At 36.6% G+C, this 18718-nt stretch overlaps 1 long non-coding RNA gene across 1 annotated transcript in view; it reads right to left on the bottom strand.

Annotated features, from left to right (window-relative positions):
- Positions 1 to 18309, bottom strand: part of LOC150049346 (uncharacterized) — a 114784-nt gene extending 96475 nt beyond the window's left edge. Inside the window, exon 1 of the long non-coding RNA XR_016538991.1 lies at positions 17800 to 18309. This is a non-coding gene — a long non-coding RNA (uncharacterized LOC150049346). The remainder of the gene's footprint in view (positions 1 to 17799) is intronic.
- Between the last annotated feature and the right edge of the window lie 409 nt (positions 18310 to 18718).

Genomic DNA, 18718 nt, shown 5'->3' with positions numbered 1-18718 from the left:
TTTGTGTTAGTTTTGTGTCTTAGTGATGGTAAATAATGAACATGGTTGTGCTGGTAGGTTTAGTATAGCCTTGTTTTTGGACATTCGGATAAATGCCCAGGAGTGGTATTGCTGAGTCATAGGTGACCTCTCTGTTTAGTCTTTAGTGCTTGCACAGGGAAGAGTAAATGGCTTGGAAAACATGGTCAAGCTATAATGTTTTATACACAGAGAAGAATGGAGAGAAAAGGAATAGTTGTCAGATGGAAGAGGCAACTTCCATCTACTTGTGGCTTCATTTGTTTAACTATGGAGCAGAGACAAACTTGACAGTTGCATAGAACAGGAAACCTTCTTCTATATCTTGGTGCCTTGCTATGAAAGAGAATAATGCTATTTATTGATTCTTGGGCTGAGGCAAGGAGAAAACATCTAGCTAGCATGTGAAATCTTTGGGGCTTATGTGGAGATGATGCTTTATTCTGTCCAGTGCCATTGACTGAACAAAGAACTATTTTTTCCAGATATTGGTAGTCTCCATTGAGTGATCCACCTAGAATCAGAAACACTCAAAGGTGGGATATACAAATAGGCTGCACAAACACAGAGCAGGCATCGTTGAAGCTCTGTGTCATTTATCATGATGCCCCAATACCTTCCTTCCTCTGTTCATTCCATTTACATCATGGGGGTCATTTATTTTTCAGCAAAGGCAGAGGGCACATGGTCCTGGATTCTAGTACTCACATCCAACTTCAAAGCTACATGCTGAGAGATCCAGTAACTTGTTGAATTCAGACTTGCAATACCAGGTTGGCGTCCTGCTGGCTTAATTATTGAGACTCTATAATCAGTGATTGCTCTTTGGTGTCATGTCTCCATTTCCTAGATCCTAGTTCCTGGGTCTGGCAAACATCATGCTGTATTTTCATGGAGAACTGGTGCTTCCCTCTTTGAATCTTTTGAATTCTGTTGGTGGAGATGGCTTGCTTCTCCAAGGAAGAACGCTTCCAGCAGAGGCATACCATGCATCCTACTGAATTTAAGGCCATATTGCTACCTAAGTACCTAAGCCAAGAGGTGAACAGAGAAGAGATCACCATGGCAGATGCAGCTGATCATGATCCTCAGCTTGTGACGCAGCTCTTGCTGCACACTTAAGGCAGAAAGGAATACATTTAGTCCTTAGGAAATCTCTATGGACATCACTTAACCCAAGTTTGATGGTTAATTAGTACTTGTGAGTACCTGTCCTTGATGATTAGAGGTTCTGATAACTAAGGTGGAGGTACTGACACAAAGTGAGCAGAGGACAGAATAGAGAGGGGACAAGGATGAGCTCTTATGGCTCTGAGACTAGCAGTGCAGGCTACAGTGTGTCCCCTGCCTTTCCTCTCATATATTTTCTGCAGGAAAAGAATCATGGAGGAGCCAGAACACCAATCCTTCCTCATGTTTCAACTCTTCCTTCTCCAAGATCTTCCACCTGAAATGATCCCATCTGTGTTTGCTTCTGTTTTTACAGCTACATTATCCTTCACACTATAGCTAGGGTGGACTTTTGGCCACAGACACAGGATCATATTCTGTCTCCACTGCAAAACCTCTAAAGATAAACTCCTAAGTAAACTTAAACTTTATGCCCCACCCCTCCATGGACCTCGTCTCCCACCAGGTTCTTGTTCACTGTGGCTGGCCACACTAGAGCTTGCTCTACCTTCTGGTCCCCTCTGCTTGGAATGAACTTAATTTTGTATGATGGGTGGCTTTGCTTTCTCAGAACAAATGTCTATGCACAAATGTCATTTCCTCCGAGAGATCTTTTTAGATTACTCTATTTAAAATATATCCACCAATAATTGCTACTTACCTGCTTAGTTTGCTTTATTCTTTTCAGGACAATGTTTCATGCGATTGTTATTTCAGTATTAACTTGTTCTTTTTTTTTTAGATTTTGACATGATTTTAACTTGTTCTTTCATTAGTTTTGTGTAGGTATTTCCTTCAGAAACCCCACTCGGTGTAAGCTACATGAGGGCGAGTCTTCTGTCTCTCTTGTTTTGTCTTTAACTTAGTCTATCACCTAGAACCTTACCTGCTACATATTCCGTTCTCAGCAATCATTTGTTGCAAGTATTTATGAAATAAATACAGTGAATAAGTTGTTCAATACAGGGGATCTACTTCTTCTTTTCAATTATATATGTAATAATAACAATAGTGAGCATTCTTAAAGATATTGGGAACGGGCAGTCATATTCATTGTGTTTGAAATAGACAAGGTGCCCTGATAAAGCTAAACTATTTAGTATTTTGCTTCAAAGAAAATATTAGTTCTCTGGCTTACTTTGGTAAGAGTGTTTTATATGACGGGTTCAGATTTTAATTATAAACTTCCAAAATGAGTCACTCTTTCTTTGGAAACATTTATCCTACCTGTTTCCAGCACTTCCCGTGGGAAGTTTAATCTAAATTCTGATAGTTCCAAACAGGGCAAAATTTGAGTTCTTTCTTCTTAATAACAGGTGTGAAAGAGTCCTTTCTAAGGGTTCCTTTGATTTTGAGGACATGAATTATAATTTTTTAAGTAGAACTTACCCATTGGAACATAATTCAGAGCCAGTGGGTAACTTTCTTTGTGAATATTGGTGACACTGTTTTTACTCAATGGTACCAGGCCCTTTGAAAGTGAACCCTATGTTTATAGGGAAGTGCAGAGGTATTCAAACCTAATATTTTCAAAGTCAACTTTTAAGTAATTATAGAAACTTCCCCATCAGTTGTTTGTGGAAAGCCTTACAGATTTATATTTATTGTGAAACAAGACAATTTTATGAAATGTTCAGCTAACCACTCTGAAAAGTAATTTTTAAAACACTTTATTTTGTAAAAATGTCAGGCCTATTAAAGAAATGCAAATCAAAACAACTCTGAGATTCCACCTCACTCCAGTTAGAATGGCCATGATCAAGAAATCTAATAACAACAGATGCTGGAGGGGATGTGGCCAGGAGGGATCACTACTACACTGTTGGTGGGAGTGCAAACTCCTTCAACCACTATGGAAAGCAGTATGGCAGTTCCTCAAAAGACTAAAGACATAGAGCTCCCCTATGATCCAGCAATTCCACTCCTTGGCATTTACCCAATTATCCAGAAACAAGGACATACTAAAGACACTAGCACAATGATGTTCATTGCAGCACTATTTACCATAGCAAAGATATGGAACCAACCCAGATGCCCCTCAGTAGATGATCGGATCAACAAGATGTGGTATTTATACACAATGGAATTCTATGCTGCTGTCAGAAAGAACGACATTGCCCCATTTGTAAGGAAATAGAAAGACTTGAAAAAAAATCATATTAAGTGAAGTAAGCAAGACCCAAAGGAACATAGGCTCAATGGTTTCCCTCATTTGTAATAATTAGTACAAACCTTGGACTCTCCTAGCAGAGGATTACAATAGCTCAAAACCTAGATGCATATAGGATGAGACTAAAAAAAAGAACCTCCAGGATATGGAAACAAGAGCTATATAATGTGTGACTGTTGTTCTTAATGTACTATGTTATTTCTCATCTCTTTTGTTGTCCCTTGGTTATGCGCATATTGTTACAGTATCTTACCTTGTAATCTGGTATATTGTATGCATGATTATGTGTTTATTTGAAATAGGAAAGAGAAGGGAGGAAAGCAGGATGAGGGGAGGGGTGGGGTGAGGGAAATAGGGACAAAATCATGAGAAGGGGTATCAATGTGTGTAAAGTAATGCTCCTTCTATCTGGAGAATGTAACTTTCTAACCCCTCTATTAATTACAATAATATATATATATATATCAGGCCTGCTTTATAGGTAATTCAAATTTTAAATTACTTTTTTCTAAGGAACATCCAGAATTAAAGTTAATCACAAACACGCCATTTCAAATTAGCCAATGAAATGCTTACTCTGGGATTTGGCAACATAGTGAGTCAGAGGAAGTGCTGTCTTTGAGACTGACATGATCTGAACCAAACAACATGGCCTTTTTGCTTTTTTTTTTTGTTTTTTCCTTTCTCAAGGAACCACGATTTCTTTCAGATATAAAAGTATCTGGTTACGTTTCACCTTCACATAATTTACAGGGGTCACAACTGTTCATCTGAATATTTTTCTGGTACTTCCTTTGCTAAAGATACTTTGCACATAGGATTGAGTTAAGTTTGCCATAGAGGAATTATCCTTTCTTATCCAGATAGACTCAAGGTAATCACAAGCTCTTGAAAAAAGTTCAGAATTGACGTTTTTTCTTTTTTGATGGCACTAGGTTTTGAACTTAGGCCTTGCATTTGGAGTTTGTCCTATCTATCAACTCATTATTTGACTAAAATTTAGCTACACACTTATACCTAGTGTCAAATTTTATTTTCTAATGATTTGATGAATCTTTACTTACAGTTATAGTATCTTTTTTTTCAAGAATGTTAGTGGGGGAAGCTTTACAAATAATTAAATTACATTCCTATAAAATTAATTTTCTTATCTTGTTGGTTTGATACTTAGGGCTGTTTTCCATTTGTGCTTCATAAATCATTAAATTAAATTGTGGAACATCTTCTATCTTTGTTCTTTCACTTTTCTATTTGCTATTTATTTTCTTCTATGTAACCCAAGTGAAGATTCTCCCTTATTTGTAAATGTCTAACTTTACTTTTAATCTAATATATTAAATTCCAGACTCATACAAGTCACACAGTCATTTACAATGTAAGTAATATCTCTGGTAGAAAATATTATTTTGATCAGAAAGCTTGAGACTGATTCATCATGAGACTTTGATTTTCTCTGAGTTACAAACTTTGGAATTGCTGCCTTTCTTATCTCCAAACTAGAAATAGCATAGGAGCCAGGAATAGCTCCTTTTTCTTCTATAGCTCACAAAAATTACAAACAGAAAAACAAAACAAACAACAGTTTCATTGGTGTACAAATACATCACTCCATCATTCTCCCTCATCTGTTTTAATGCTATCACACTCACTTTTTCATTAAATAGCTTTAATTTAGAAAAAAATAAATTTTGTAAATTGTTTTCAGACCAAATTATATGGGTTTCTTTTGTCTGAAAATAGGTAGTTTTGAGATGAAGCACAACAATGCTTATAAAAGAAACCTTCTTACCAGTTGAGGGAACTTTTTTTTGACTATCAACCACAGTTAAACATCCCTGGGAATGCATTCATTTTTTTTTTTAGAATATTTGCTATCTTGGCCATATAGATTCTTTTTCTTTGAGAAATCACTATTCTTCTGTAGTTGAAGTTTTTAGAACAGAGAACTACATTAATTTTGGCCTGTTTGAAAAAATTGGTGAATGGAAAGAGATAATTCTGCCCAAGGGAAACAAAGCAAAGGAAAAAGAAAACCTGTCTAGAATAATGATATGCCTTACTGTGGACATGCATTCAACAATAGTAGTAAATGTTCCTTTAAAGTTAATGCTGACCACAATGCTTTGTAATTTTCCTCACAAAAACTGGATTTTCCCAGCATGACACCCAGTGCTGGCATCAGTAACAGGCACTTAAAAAACACTCATCCCAAGGAGTTAACAGGAAGTATCTTGGCAAACTCAGAGTCAAAAGGAAAGCACAAAATTGTCAGAACACATATCGTGTTTCTCAGAATTATCTGTATCATGTTGGAAGTTTTTATACGGAAGTGTGTGTTGACACAAATGATTAAGGCCAGGATTCCTACAATTGACAGGAAAATGACCTATAAATAATGACCTGTGATGGACTTGTCATGCAGTCATTAAGTGAAATATTCTAGAACCAGCTTCCTCCCTTTGGTATTCCAGTTTCCGGCTTCTGTAAAGTACTTTTCCTTTGCAAAGATCACTCATTTTATCTGGGACCATCAAGTTTTCTTTGGGCTTTATCAAATGATAATTTCATTCTCTCTTTAGATAAGGAGATCAAATAGAGCTTCACAGTCCTTTTGGAATACATTTTGCTTGCACAGAAATTTTCTCAGGAGAGTTTTATTTTCATTTCTACATAACATGCAAAATAAAACACTTGAAATGTTAAAGTTCAGAATTTTAGAAGGTTAAGATCCAAGTTAAGTTTTGGAAGTCATTAAGCAACCGGTATGCCTATGACTTTGTGTAACCCACAATCAAATTTATTCAGTTAAATGAATCAAATTCAATGAAATTTTTAGGAAGATGGAGCTCAAAGTGAGGCAGATGGATTAAATATGAAAATTTTACTGTCTAACTGTTGTTTTAAAAATAAAATTTAAATTTCTAGCAATTAGAAACTAAATGGAATTGTAGTTCTAATTCTCAGAGGCTCTACTGGGTTTTCTCCTCAATTGTGATTTTTTTCCTTCTCATATTCAAAACAATCTATAGACCAATATTCACTTTTTTTCATTCTTCTTTCCCTTTTCCTCTGCTTTTTCATGTTGTTGGATTGGAAATTACAGGGGCAAAGCTCTGTGAAAAGCAGTCTCTCTTAAACCTACAAGCAAAATGCACATACTTAAGGAAAAAAAATCAATGAATAACCTGAAACTGTATTGACAGGAGAGTTAAATAATATTTTAATAACTATTGCAATTATATTAACTCAGAAAAAATAGGCTAGAGAAAATAGGTTAAATTTCATCAACGTGATTGTGTTTTGTGCATCTTTTACTTTGTCTGTTATCTATTATTATTCTATCTCTAAATATATGGCTGTGTGTAGGACCTAAGTTCTGTGAAAAAGAAGCACGAATATGGTATGCCTTTAAACCCTGTGACTTTTCCTGCTCTTTCCTTGCTAGAACTTGCTTTGAAATTTTTTGAGAAGTATTATCCTAATTGGATATAGAAACAAAAGAATTCTGGACAAAATAACTCTAATGATGGAAATAACAATAGTTGGTGACTAAAGAACCAACTGGTTAGCATTGCTATTAGAGAGATTTAATGGACTTCTAGAATGATCTGAAGTATTGAACGGTAAAATTTCTTGATTTTTCATTTTGTTTGAGTGTATACTCAATGACCTTTTCTAAACAATTGGCTTCAAAAGTATTGTGAAACCAGTCCAAAAATAACCTAAGGTTTGATCTGAATCAATTGTTTCTTTGCAGAAGAACTACTGGACATTCTATAAAAGTTGGTTCTTTAGTCACTAGCTCATGTTAGTTTCATCATTAGAGTTATTTTCTCTAGCACTTATTTATATGCTAATAGACATTTAAATATGATTAGAGGGTTATTTAATATGAACAAATAAAACTATATATTTTGAAATTATGATCTTTTAAATGGACTTCCATGACAAAGAAAAAATCCATTGTAATCAATTTTCTCTCTATTCATTTTTAAGATCACATTTCATTTTCAATTCCTAAAAAACTCTGTATTTCTTATCATCTGAATTAATGTGCATTATTTTCCCTTACAGAGTGCTCTGATCTCCAGGGTAAATAAAATTCATCCAAAAAGATTATTCCCTAGAGAGCTTGAATTCACAGCCTCAACCTTCCTAGACTGTTGAGATACTGCTGAATCATGCTTCCAGCCTCATTTTCCACTGGTTAGTTTAGGACAGGGCCTCCTTTCCCACCCAGGTGTGCCTCTGAGTTATGAGGCATTCCATCCTCACCAAGATCACAGGGTGTACAGCTTGCTTCTGTGGAGATGGAGTCATGAAGACATTTTCTGCCTGGACTGTCTAGCCAACCCATTCTTCCCAATGTCAGCCTCCCAAGTAGGTAGTATTATGAACCTCTGTCACCTGGCTATAAGTATACTCTTTAATCCAGTAATTCTATTTGTAGATGTAAACATCTACACACAGAGATGTTCTTAGTTTTGTTACTGAGAGTTCAAATAGGAAATAACTTGTGTCTATTGCAGCAGAATGAATAAGTAATGTCATATCTGCTCAATGTAAACAAACAAATTGAAGCTATCATTACATTTATCAACATGTCTCATAAACAAAAAAATGAATGAAAAAGGAGATAATATGATTCCATTTTTTCAATCTCCAAACTAAATTATAAGCTTACGATATCATGGCATTGGTTATTTAGAGCAGACAGGAATAATAAGGGAAATTGGGCATAAAAGGAAGTATTGAAACTTGACAAGCTCTGTATTTTTACTCAGGTTATGGTTTTATGGATATTCTCATTTACTGAGTTCATAAAACATTAGTATTGTGTTTTTTTCTGCATGCTTGCAATTCATAATAAAGTGCATTTTGTGTTAAAAAAGATTATTCCCTAGAAGTTTAGATACTACTAACCAAGCATCTGCACTGTTCTTTAACCAATATCAAATGCTTTCCTAAATAGCCCTTACTGTGGCACCGGACAAAATAATATATTCCTACAAATTGTTCAATGCACACTAAAAATACCCATGAAGATATTTAAAATAAAAACTATTTTTCTAGCAATAAAAATGACTATTACAATTAGTAATTGATAAAAATAAATAGTTAATAATATGTAAATAATCAATAATTAATCACATGTTGTTTAAGGCTGAGAAATGTTTTTTTCATATATTTTTGTTGTAATTAATAGAAGGGTTACATTATATTCACTAGATAGAAAGTGCATTACTTCACAAACATTGATACCCTTTCTCATGTTTTGGTACCCATTTCCCTGCCCCCACCCTCGCCCCTCATCTTGTTTACCCCTCTTCCCTATCTTATTTCAAGTAAACAAATAAACATATATACAATATATCAGATAACAAGTTAAAATACTGTTTCAATATGGGACAGCAAAAGAGATGAGAGATAACATAGTACATTAAGGATAGCAATCACTCACTATATAGCTTTTGTTAAGGCTGAGTAATGTTTACAGAAATCAAAATATGAGATCTTACTACCAAGTGGAGTTAATATTCTGTAGATGCTGTATTTAATGAATTATTATGTTGCTTGCTGTAAATGCTAATGTCAGAGTAATTTTTCCCACTACTTTAAAAAATGACTTTAAAGAAACTTGTGCATAAGCAATTTGACATTAAAGGATATCTACCAAAGAGATAATATATCTGTTCCTTGTGATAATGTTTAGTTCAGAGATAAAGGGATCTTAGTATCATTTCATTTAAAATTCACATTTTATAGATAGTAAAAGTGAACCTGAGAGAATTGGAGATAATTATGACTTTCCTTTGTTCACAGTGGTTCACAGGGAATAATGCTGGTACTTTACTAGTGAGATTGTGGTAAATCATGATGCATGTTCTGAAAGCCAATTCTAGTAACAAGATGAAGATTCATAGTTCTTGTAACTACAAATTTATGCTCTCTCTCCTCCTATGTCTTTTTGTACAGTATGCATAACATTAATATTTCTGGGTGATTTATGCTAGGGCTGGAAATATTAAAGACAGAAATGGCAACAATATTCACCTACAGAAAACACACAATTATAATGCAGACAGACAACATATCGGACAAAAGAGAAAATTGAAGTCCAGTCTTCTTAATTGTGTATTCAATAACTATACCTTGGAACGCCTTTATTAAAGCAGTGTGAACAACTCTTCTAAAACATCTTCTTTAGTTCAATTAATATTCTTTCTGAACTTGAAATACTTAGTGAGTATCCCTTCAGGAAAAAAGAATCCAATGAATACTTCATATATAAGTGAGTATTGTGAAAATCCTCTTTATATCCTTCTTCTGGTATATCTTTTCCCAGTTTTAGATATCATTATTTCCCTAAAAGAGCTAATCTGTAGCCAAAATGCTTGGACTGTTATTGCCTTACACACCTACTTTTTCTTTTTTAAACCATGCCTCGAAAACATCTTTCTTGCTCTATTTTATGGGATACCATCTCTTCAACATTATCCATCAACAGTGTACCATCATCTACAGCCCAGATTAGATGGTGCCTTTTTTCAAAAAACTCTTAGTTGGATGATTTTTCTAGTGCCTCAAATATTGCAAGAACTATGTTACTTTAGAAACATTGTCCTTGAGGACCGGGAATTTAGTCTAGTGGTAGAGTGCTTGCTTAGCATGCACGAGGATCTGGGTTCGATTCCTTGGTACAACATACATAGAAAAAAAGCCAGAAATGGTGCTGTGGCTCAAGTGGTAGAGCTCTAGCCTTGAGAAAGTCCAAGGACAGTGCTCAGGCCCAGAGCTTGAGGCCCGGGACTGGCAAAAAAAAATACTGCTCTTGAGACACATTTGTGTCCTTTAACTATATTTATTTTATATCTCCCAGTATAGTTTATATTGAATGGGTGTGGGAATTATTTAGAAAAATCTAGTAGAAATTTTTAAACAGAAAAAAATAAATCACTCTCAATAGTTTGGAAATTTCTTATAGTTTCTTATATCTATTTCTAAATCCCCCTTTTTATTTATTTTTTGTAATAAGATCCAGTCAGTCATTCTTTTTTAAATTTATTTTATTGTAATTAATAAAAGGGTTACATGATATTTGCCAGATAGAAGGTGCATTAATTCACATATATTGATACCCTTTTACATGTCTTGGTCCAGTCATTCTTTTCTAGGCTTTTACTCAAGGAATAAAAATGTACCTTCTGAAGTCTTTTTTTTTAATTTTTTATTGTAATTAGTAAAAGGGTTACATGATATTTGCCAGATAGAAGGTGCGTTAATTCACATACATTGATACCCTTTCACATGTCTTGGTACCCATTTCCCTCCCCCCCCCACCCGTCTTGGTTTATTCTGAAGTCTTGTATGTCCAACTTTACTCATAACAACTTCGATTTGGAAATGCTGATATTACTAGATAATGACTGTAGACATTTTGTGATATATATCCAACATATATATATATATCCTATATATATCCATATATATATCCATATATATATATATATATGAGCCTTGGTCAATAATAAATGAGAAACAAACAATATATAACAAGGATGGGTATCCAAACTCTGCTGAAAGAAGTAATCAAGACACAGTGAGTTTATGTGATCTGATTTCATACAATAGTGGCAGAATGTGTTTCTGTGTTGAGGATGGCAAGATTTGTGTCAAGAAGGCTTGAAAAATCTTCCTGGTGCAAAAATAAATGCTCTATTCTCTTAGAAGTGAAGTTCTATGACTGTGCATTTTAAAATGGAAAGACCCAATTTATCCCTCTCAAGAGTGGATGTCCTTCTTCCTCTAGACAGCCACTTATTTATTCATCCAGACTGTAATTATAAAAACAATCTCATTGTTTCTAATTAACGTTATTTATTTATTTTGGTTGGACATGGAGCTTGAACCCTGGGCCTGGCCGCTGTCCCTGAATTCTTCAGCTCAAGGCTAGCATTCTACCACTGGAGCTATAATACTGCTTCCAGTTTTCTGGTGTTTAACTGGAGATTAGAGGCTCATAGACTTTTGTGCCTGGGCTGGCTTTGAACTGCAATCCTCAGATCTCAGCCTCCTGAGTAGCTATCCTTACAGACATGAGCTGCTAGGCTTGTTATTTTTGTGTGTGTGTGTGTGTGTACCAGTACTTGGGCTTGAACTCAGGCTCTAGGAACTGTGTGTGTGTGTTTCTTAAGTCTAGCTCTCTATCACTTATTTGAGTTAGAGCTTCACTGGGCTTTTTGGTCTTCAACTAGAAACAAATCTCATGGACTTTCCTGCCCTGGTTGGCTTAGAACCACAATTTTCAGCCTCCTGAGTAACTAGGATTACAGGCATGAAACTCTAGTGCTTAGCTTCAAATTAACTTTAAATATATTGACTTAGAGAAACTTCATTATATAATCATGCAATAGCTTTTGTGTAACTGTAACAGAGCCAAACATAAGAGAGGGGTGTTATAAAACCCATTTTCCAAAACTCTTGGGATGAGAGCTGTTTGGACTTTAGAATAACAATATGTAGTATGTTTTATATCTTGGACACCACCTGCAGCATTCCTTAATTGAAAACTTGATTGTTTCTGTTATGAAAACACTTAAGAATTTATACAAAGTGAGAAATAAAGATGACATATAGCCCCTTTTCAGTCTGAGGTCTGTTTTTAGCTAAATAATTGCTGGTATCAGACTTCTACAACTTTAGTTTTTAAAAGCTTTTGGAATTTGGAATTTCAGATAAGCAACTGGGGACAATATTTCAAGATTATTAAGATGACTCAGCAGAGCACATGCTATAACACTGTACATGTTTTATTGTGAGGAATAAAACTATTGTCAAGTAGAGTTACTTGGTCAACACTAAGCTCATGATATTGTCTTTTGAGTGGTACAGTGTCATCCTTGCCCAAGAGACAATCTGGTTTTAGTAGACTTCCTATGAGAATAAAGAAATATTTTTTCTTTTGGTAAGCATTATTCTCATAATGATATATTCATCTATAATAATACATTAGCTTCTAAAATCCATGTTTAGTGGTCATACTTCATTCTCATAAAATGGTTTATATATTTTTTTTTCAGAGAAGATTTTTTTATTGATTCTTTTTCCTTTTTAAAAAAGTTAAGCATGTCTTAGAAGTTTTAAAAATAAATATCAGAATGAGATTGCTTTGTTAATTCTTGCATCTCCAGCAATGGTTTATATTTTTATAAGACTAGAAAGATGGGGAGAAGAGGAAGTAGAAACTTGATCATTGTTTTAAACCTGTATGTATCTTCTTTGTGAATTGAGAATTGATTTCATTTTATGATACAAATACTTTAGTTGACTGAATCTTCTGTATTTTTGAAATACATAATGATACTATAAGACTATAAGAAACAGACAAGTTTGTAGAACAAGTATAACTTTGCCCATTAAAAGAAAAAACAAAAAGCTGAACTGGGAAGGAGCTGAAGATTAAGTTGTACTCTAAATCACTCATCCCAGAAGATCCTATGGTTTTCATCTAAAATTTTGCTAGTCCTCCTGCAGTTGTCCCTGATTTCTTCTACATGCTACCCAATGCTTATTGTCATGCATGCTCACACAACCTTGGTACATAGGTGGAATGGAGATGATGCCCTATACTACAGAGAGCATGGTGAGAAGAGTTACACTTAATTCTAAGATGATATCATAAATATTGCATCTACAGTACAGTATATGCAGGAATGGAGTCCATGAAGTAAGCCTTTCACACATTAAACAGATGGTTTAACTGTTTTACAGTGAGAAAAAAAAAACCATACACATTTTGAGAGGTAGAATTGGTAATCTTTATTAAAAGGCCAGCAACTGCAGGCAGATTCTTGTCACAAAGACCTATGGCCCCACAAATATGCTTAACACTATCAGAAAACTGAGCCCTGTGGGCAGGAGAGGAAAGAAAGAGCAGAAAAACAATACCATCAAACCAAGTCAGCTCCAATAGAGAGCTGAAGTGAGATACCATGTTGATCAGAGGAGACAGGGCATGAGCAGACAAGACACACATGGCAAGGAGTGAGCCTCTGAGCTGGTCTGGGCTGAAGGAGGGTCAGGTCAGGGGGCAGAATCACAGGGAGCTTAAGAATTACTGGTAGGCCCAATAAGTTATAGTGCAAGGCCCCTCCCTGCCTCTAGGAATTCAGGCACACCCATCACCCAGGAGGTGGGACTTCCCTGCTTCCACCTTGAAGACAAGATGCCACCAAACCTAATTCCCTATCATCCACCACATGGCCAAGATGAGACCCATTAAATTCAGCATCTCTACTTACATAACGAAATGAGTATCAGGAAGTAGAAACGAAGTCGAAAACGAGGATTGTTAGGGGATGTGAAAAAGGAAAAAGAAGAGAGATACAGCAAGAAGACTTGTTGTCCATTTATGATAAAAGGAGTGAGAAATGTGAAATGAGTTAAAGGGAAGGAACAGACAGAAGGAGAAGGATGGGAGGGCCACTGATCAAGAAGCACTGGTGCTTAAATAGATACGTGGAATTGCAACCCTTTCGGAAAACCTTTGAAGTTCAGGAAAAAAAAGAATGTAATGACAGCTATTTGTGTTTTTGTGACTCAAGTTCTGTCATCTAGAAATGGTGAAACATTTCAGGTTTGTTTATGTCTCTGTGGGATGCTTTCAAACACTCAACACAAAGCAGAGGATTTATGATAATTTTTATTATGGTATTAATAAACCTTAATAGAAAAACTTAACAGTAGAAAAGAGAAGTTGCATAGTTGTGTTAGAGATCAACTAAGAGTTCATCTTGTGAAAATGTTATTTTGCTTCTCCTTACAAAACTATTACATGTTTCTGCCACTAGAATTTGCCAAGAGCTATATTTGATAATATCTCAGTGTAAGGCTTTATAATATCCCTTACAAAGCCCACAGTAGAAATTAAAATCCAACTAGTATAAAGAAAACTTAAGAGTGCTAGGAAAATAGGCACACAAAAAAATTCCCTCAACGGGAAAGATGTAAAATTTAACAACAGATCACTGAAAACTTCCAGCTGTGATTTAATTTGGACACAATGAATGAAAACTAAGCTTACTTTGTCAAAGTTTGGCAACATTGTTTGATGAGTATGAGAGAAGTTTTATTATAAAGTATCAAATCTATATAAATACAATGAAGTCATTTACTATTAAAATCATTCTTTCAAGCTGATGTCTTAAGCACCAAATTTAGTGAAGCAATCAACTTATTCCTCTTTTATTCCCCCCCACCCCACTATTTAGTTCTTATGGGAAATTCTATCCAGGAAATCATAACATGATTGAAAACAACGGATAATGAAAAGAATGCTAATTGGTTTCCTCTCTCTTATCTCTGATCCTTACCCAGTAAGTGGTACTTCCACATTCTTCCTCTTGTTTGTGCCCAACATCTCTCTATATCTAGGCATTAAAAAATAATTTTTTGGAAGTAATCATGAGAAAAGAAAGCAATGCATGGCATTGATAAGCTACATTGAATAGTAGATAGTACACTGAGCATGGACTAGAAATAGAGTGGTTGAAGTCACTGGGTCAAAGATTTATTGAGCAAGCACTAGGCCAAGCGTTAATGATAAAGATAAGACTGACATTTTTATCCTTTGGGAACCCAGAGTCTAATAAGAGAGATGTGTCTATAAGCAAATAGGAACAATGCATGTAATAACAGATTGTAGCCAAAGTAGTAAACATTTAGACAAATAAACTGGTTGGGTCAGCAGAGATAGGACCATTAACATAACTCAAAGGTTTGTCTTCTGCCTCTGAGATTTCTGTGACCAAATCAACATTGTCCTTGGGTAAACCAAAGGCCATTTATTATTTCAGTTCTTCATTTCCACCTATTTCAAAGGTACTATCAGAGCTAACCCCAGGGATCTCCAGGTCTTAAATTTTGTTTCATTCAGGCAATATCCCAAGATTCAATGACTTTAAAAAGTAGAATAATCTCTGGGGGCTACTGGCTCATGCCTGTAATCCTAGCCTGAGAGGCTAAGATCAGAGGATCCCAGTTTAAAGCCAGCTAGGGCAGAAAAGTCTGTGAGATTTTTATCTCCAATAAACCACCAGAAAACAGGAAGCAGAGCTTTGATCTGTAGCTCAAAGTAGCCAAGCACCAGCCTTGAGCAAAAGAGCTCAAGGACAGTGCCCAGGCCCTCAGTTCAAGCTCAATGGCTACTGCTACTACTACTACTACTACTACTACTACTACTACTACTACTATTAATAATAATAAAGCACAACAGCCCTCATTCCCCAAATTCCATGTTCTTCTGCATTGTGTGCTTTTTTCCCCACCTGAGACAGCATTTCCCAACTCCTCTTCCTTCTCCCCTCTCAGATAACTGGTACCCTGAAAGATGTATCCCATAAAAAATTCCCCTAAAACATCTATTGATAACATTCTGCTTGTCTGTGCCACAGCTAGATCCCAGGTCTCTTTCAGAACCCTCAGTCACCTTAAGAGGCTGTTTCTATTTTTCTGACATCTCCAAATATGAAATGTCAAACAGTAAGATGAGTGTCTTCCTCAATCCCCATGGTAATATTCAGATACCTGCTCGCCCATGCCTGTAACAACTCCCTCTGCCATCAGGCTTGCCAGTTATCCAGTGTGTGATGGTTGGCACCTAACATTCCTCCAGCCCCTAGACTACTGAATCACAAGCAGCCTTTGTTTTCCTCACAGATTCTTTTGGTTATCCTGTGAGAAATCCACTCATGTCTAGTGTTTTTCTTTTCCTCTCACACCCTTCAGACCCTTAAACATGCCCTTTCTGCCAATGGAAGCTGATTAAATTGGAATCATCTGTCTGCTGGGCATTTTCCCCTTAGTTAGTTGCATGAACTATTATTTCATCCTTACGAATTTCTTTTTTTTTTCTTTTCTTTCTTTTTTTGGGGGAGGGGTTCAATCACAGGAATTGAAATCAGGACCTGGGCACTGTCCCTGAGCTCTTTTGCTCAAGGCTAGTAATGTGCTATTACTTTAAGCCGCATCACCCCTTGTGGTTTTCGGATCATTCATTGGAGCTAAGAATCTCTAGGAATTTCCTTGATCAGGCTGACTTCAAATCGCTATCCTCAGATCTCAGCCTCCTGAGTAACTAGAAATGTAGGCATGAATCAGCAAAGCCTGGTGATCTTTAAGAATCTTTACACTGTGTCCTGACCCTGCTTACCTCAACTTCAACCTTAATCACACACATAATTGTGACTCTTACCTTGACTGCTCCCTTTGTTACCCTAGATTCCATGGTCCAGTATTTCAACAGCTGTCCTGCCACCCCTTGTTTTAGGAGCTCTCATCCTAGCTCTGTCTTGCCATTGCATTCATTTAGCCAAAACAGATTCTAAAAGAATCCATGCCTTGGGCCGCTGAACAGTAATAGAGGAAATTGCAGAGAACAAGGGTAGCACTTTGATTATTCATTGTCATCTGGGTCATGGACGGGGCTGAACATCTAACTGTAATTCTTTCTCACTTGCCTCAAGTATTCACACATTTGGTGGTGTTTCTCCACCTCAATTTACACCATGGATGACCCATCGTCTTTTTTTCAGAGCCAGGGCAACTTCAAAGGGAAGAATAGAAGGGGTAGAATGCATGCCCCTTCATTTCTCCAGGGAGGAGGCCTTTTGCTCTGATCTCAGCCATTTCTCTACTGTTTAAGAAGGAAAAGGATTATCATCTTTAAACATCTGCAGTACCTCAATTCAAACACCCACCCTGCTCCCACAGGGAGCATAGCCAACTCTTTTACCCTCCTGTAATCAATCCTCTTTTCTCAAATGGCTCCTTCTTATAAACTCTTACAGATTTTTTTTTTAATCTTGAAAGCCAAACAAATGCAAAAGCAGAACGCTCTCTGATCCTACTCATCATGCTGTCTCTGCCTCCTCTGAACTCGACAGTCAAATTTCTGGCATCTCCAGAGTGTCTTCTCTCAACACCACTACCACCATCACCACCACCACCACCACTCCAATCCCTGTTTTCTTCTATAAGTTAGGTTTCAAACAAACTCTTGCCTTTGTCTCAGACTGTGATCCTCCTATTTATACTTCCCTCACAGCTAGAATGACAGGCATGCACTACTACACCCAGATTTTTTTCTTGTTAGGATAGTTTTGTGGATTTGTTTTTTTTTTTTTTTTTTTTTTTTGCCTGAGCTGAGTTGAAACCACAATTCTCCTGTCTTCCTAGTTATTCAGAAGGCAGAATTAGGAAGATCACAGTTTGAGAAGAGCTCAGGAAATGTTAATACAATTCCCTACTTGGAAAACAAAAACCAAAAACGACTGGAACCATGGGTCAAGCAGTTTTGCTAAGCAAGCACAAGAGCCTGAGTTCAATCCTCAACACCATCAAATAAATAGTTAAAAAATGACTTATCTGGGCAAACTACTCACTCAGAGTTCCATTTTATTGGAGGAGCCATGTGACCAGAATCCCAGCGTTCCTGCTAGTGGTTATTTCTGAGGTAGTAAAGCTGATTTGTAATAGAACGAACGCCACCCAGATTCGCCTGCTCCTGTGCCAGGTGCTCCCCAGGGAAGAGTGAGGAAGCCTATCTGATGATCAGGACACAGCAGCAGATGCAGAGCAGAACAGGAAGGAGTGAGTGTTATCCCTTTCGGCTCATGTCCCATTCTCTTGTAGCTCCCCCTTTGGGCAAAGTTTTGAATTTTTGCCAAGCAGAAACCTCCAGCCCCTACTTGCATTCAGATATACAGGAGATCCTGCCAGACTCGACTCATCTTCTTCCTCATGAGGTCCTATGGCTTGCAGAAAATCAAACTTGTGTTGGGGACAAAGCTTCTGTGGCTGCAGGAACACAGGTCCTGCTGTCATGAACCACTGACAACGTGGTTAATGCATCAGAGCACTCAGGATTCGTTAGGGAGAAGTGAGAAAATACCTAGTTCTTCACAGGACTGGCGAGGGCTTTACTCACAACGTGTTGCTGTCTCTTGTAGGCTGGCAAGGGACAGGACCTAGGCCACCAAGAGATGATCTCACTGCTGGTGTTAAGCTTGGGCAATCTGTTTGTCCTGGATGCAGTGCAAAATCCCCACTACACCATGGCAAGGCAGAGCAAACAGGGTTGGTAGGCGAGGAAATGATGATAGATGGTAAAAGCCATATGCTTCGTTATTCCTGTCTAGAATGATCTAGAGCATTAGGGTAGACTAGCTATAATTCTTACATTATCTGGACCATGACAGGCACACCATAAATAAAGAGAAAGAATGAAGAGAACTCTCTATTTGGAGGTAGGGGACTATGATGAAAAAAATATGGCAGCTTGTGTTTCGGGGTCTTTCTCCT

This window comes from Megascapheus bottae, chromosome 20 (genome assembly GCF_031878675.1).
Source record: "Megascapheus bottae isolate mThoBot1 chromosome 20, mThoBot2.hap1, whole genome shotgun sequence".
Lineage (NCBI taxonomy): Eukaryota > Metazoa > Chordata > Mammalia > Rodentia > Geomyidae > Megascapheus > Megascapheus bottae.
Note: the sequence above shows the minus strand (reverse complement) of the source record. Positions and strands in the feature narration are given on the sequence as shown.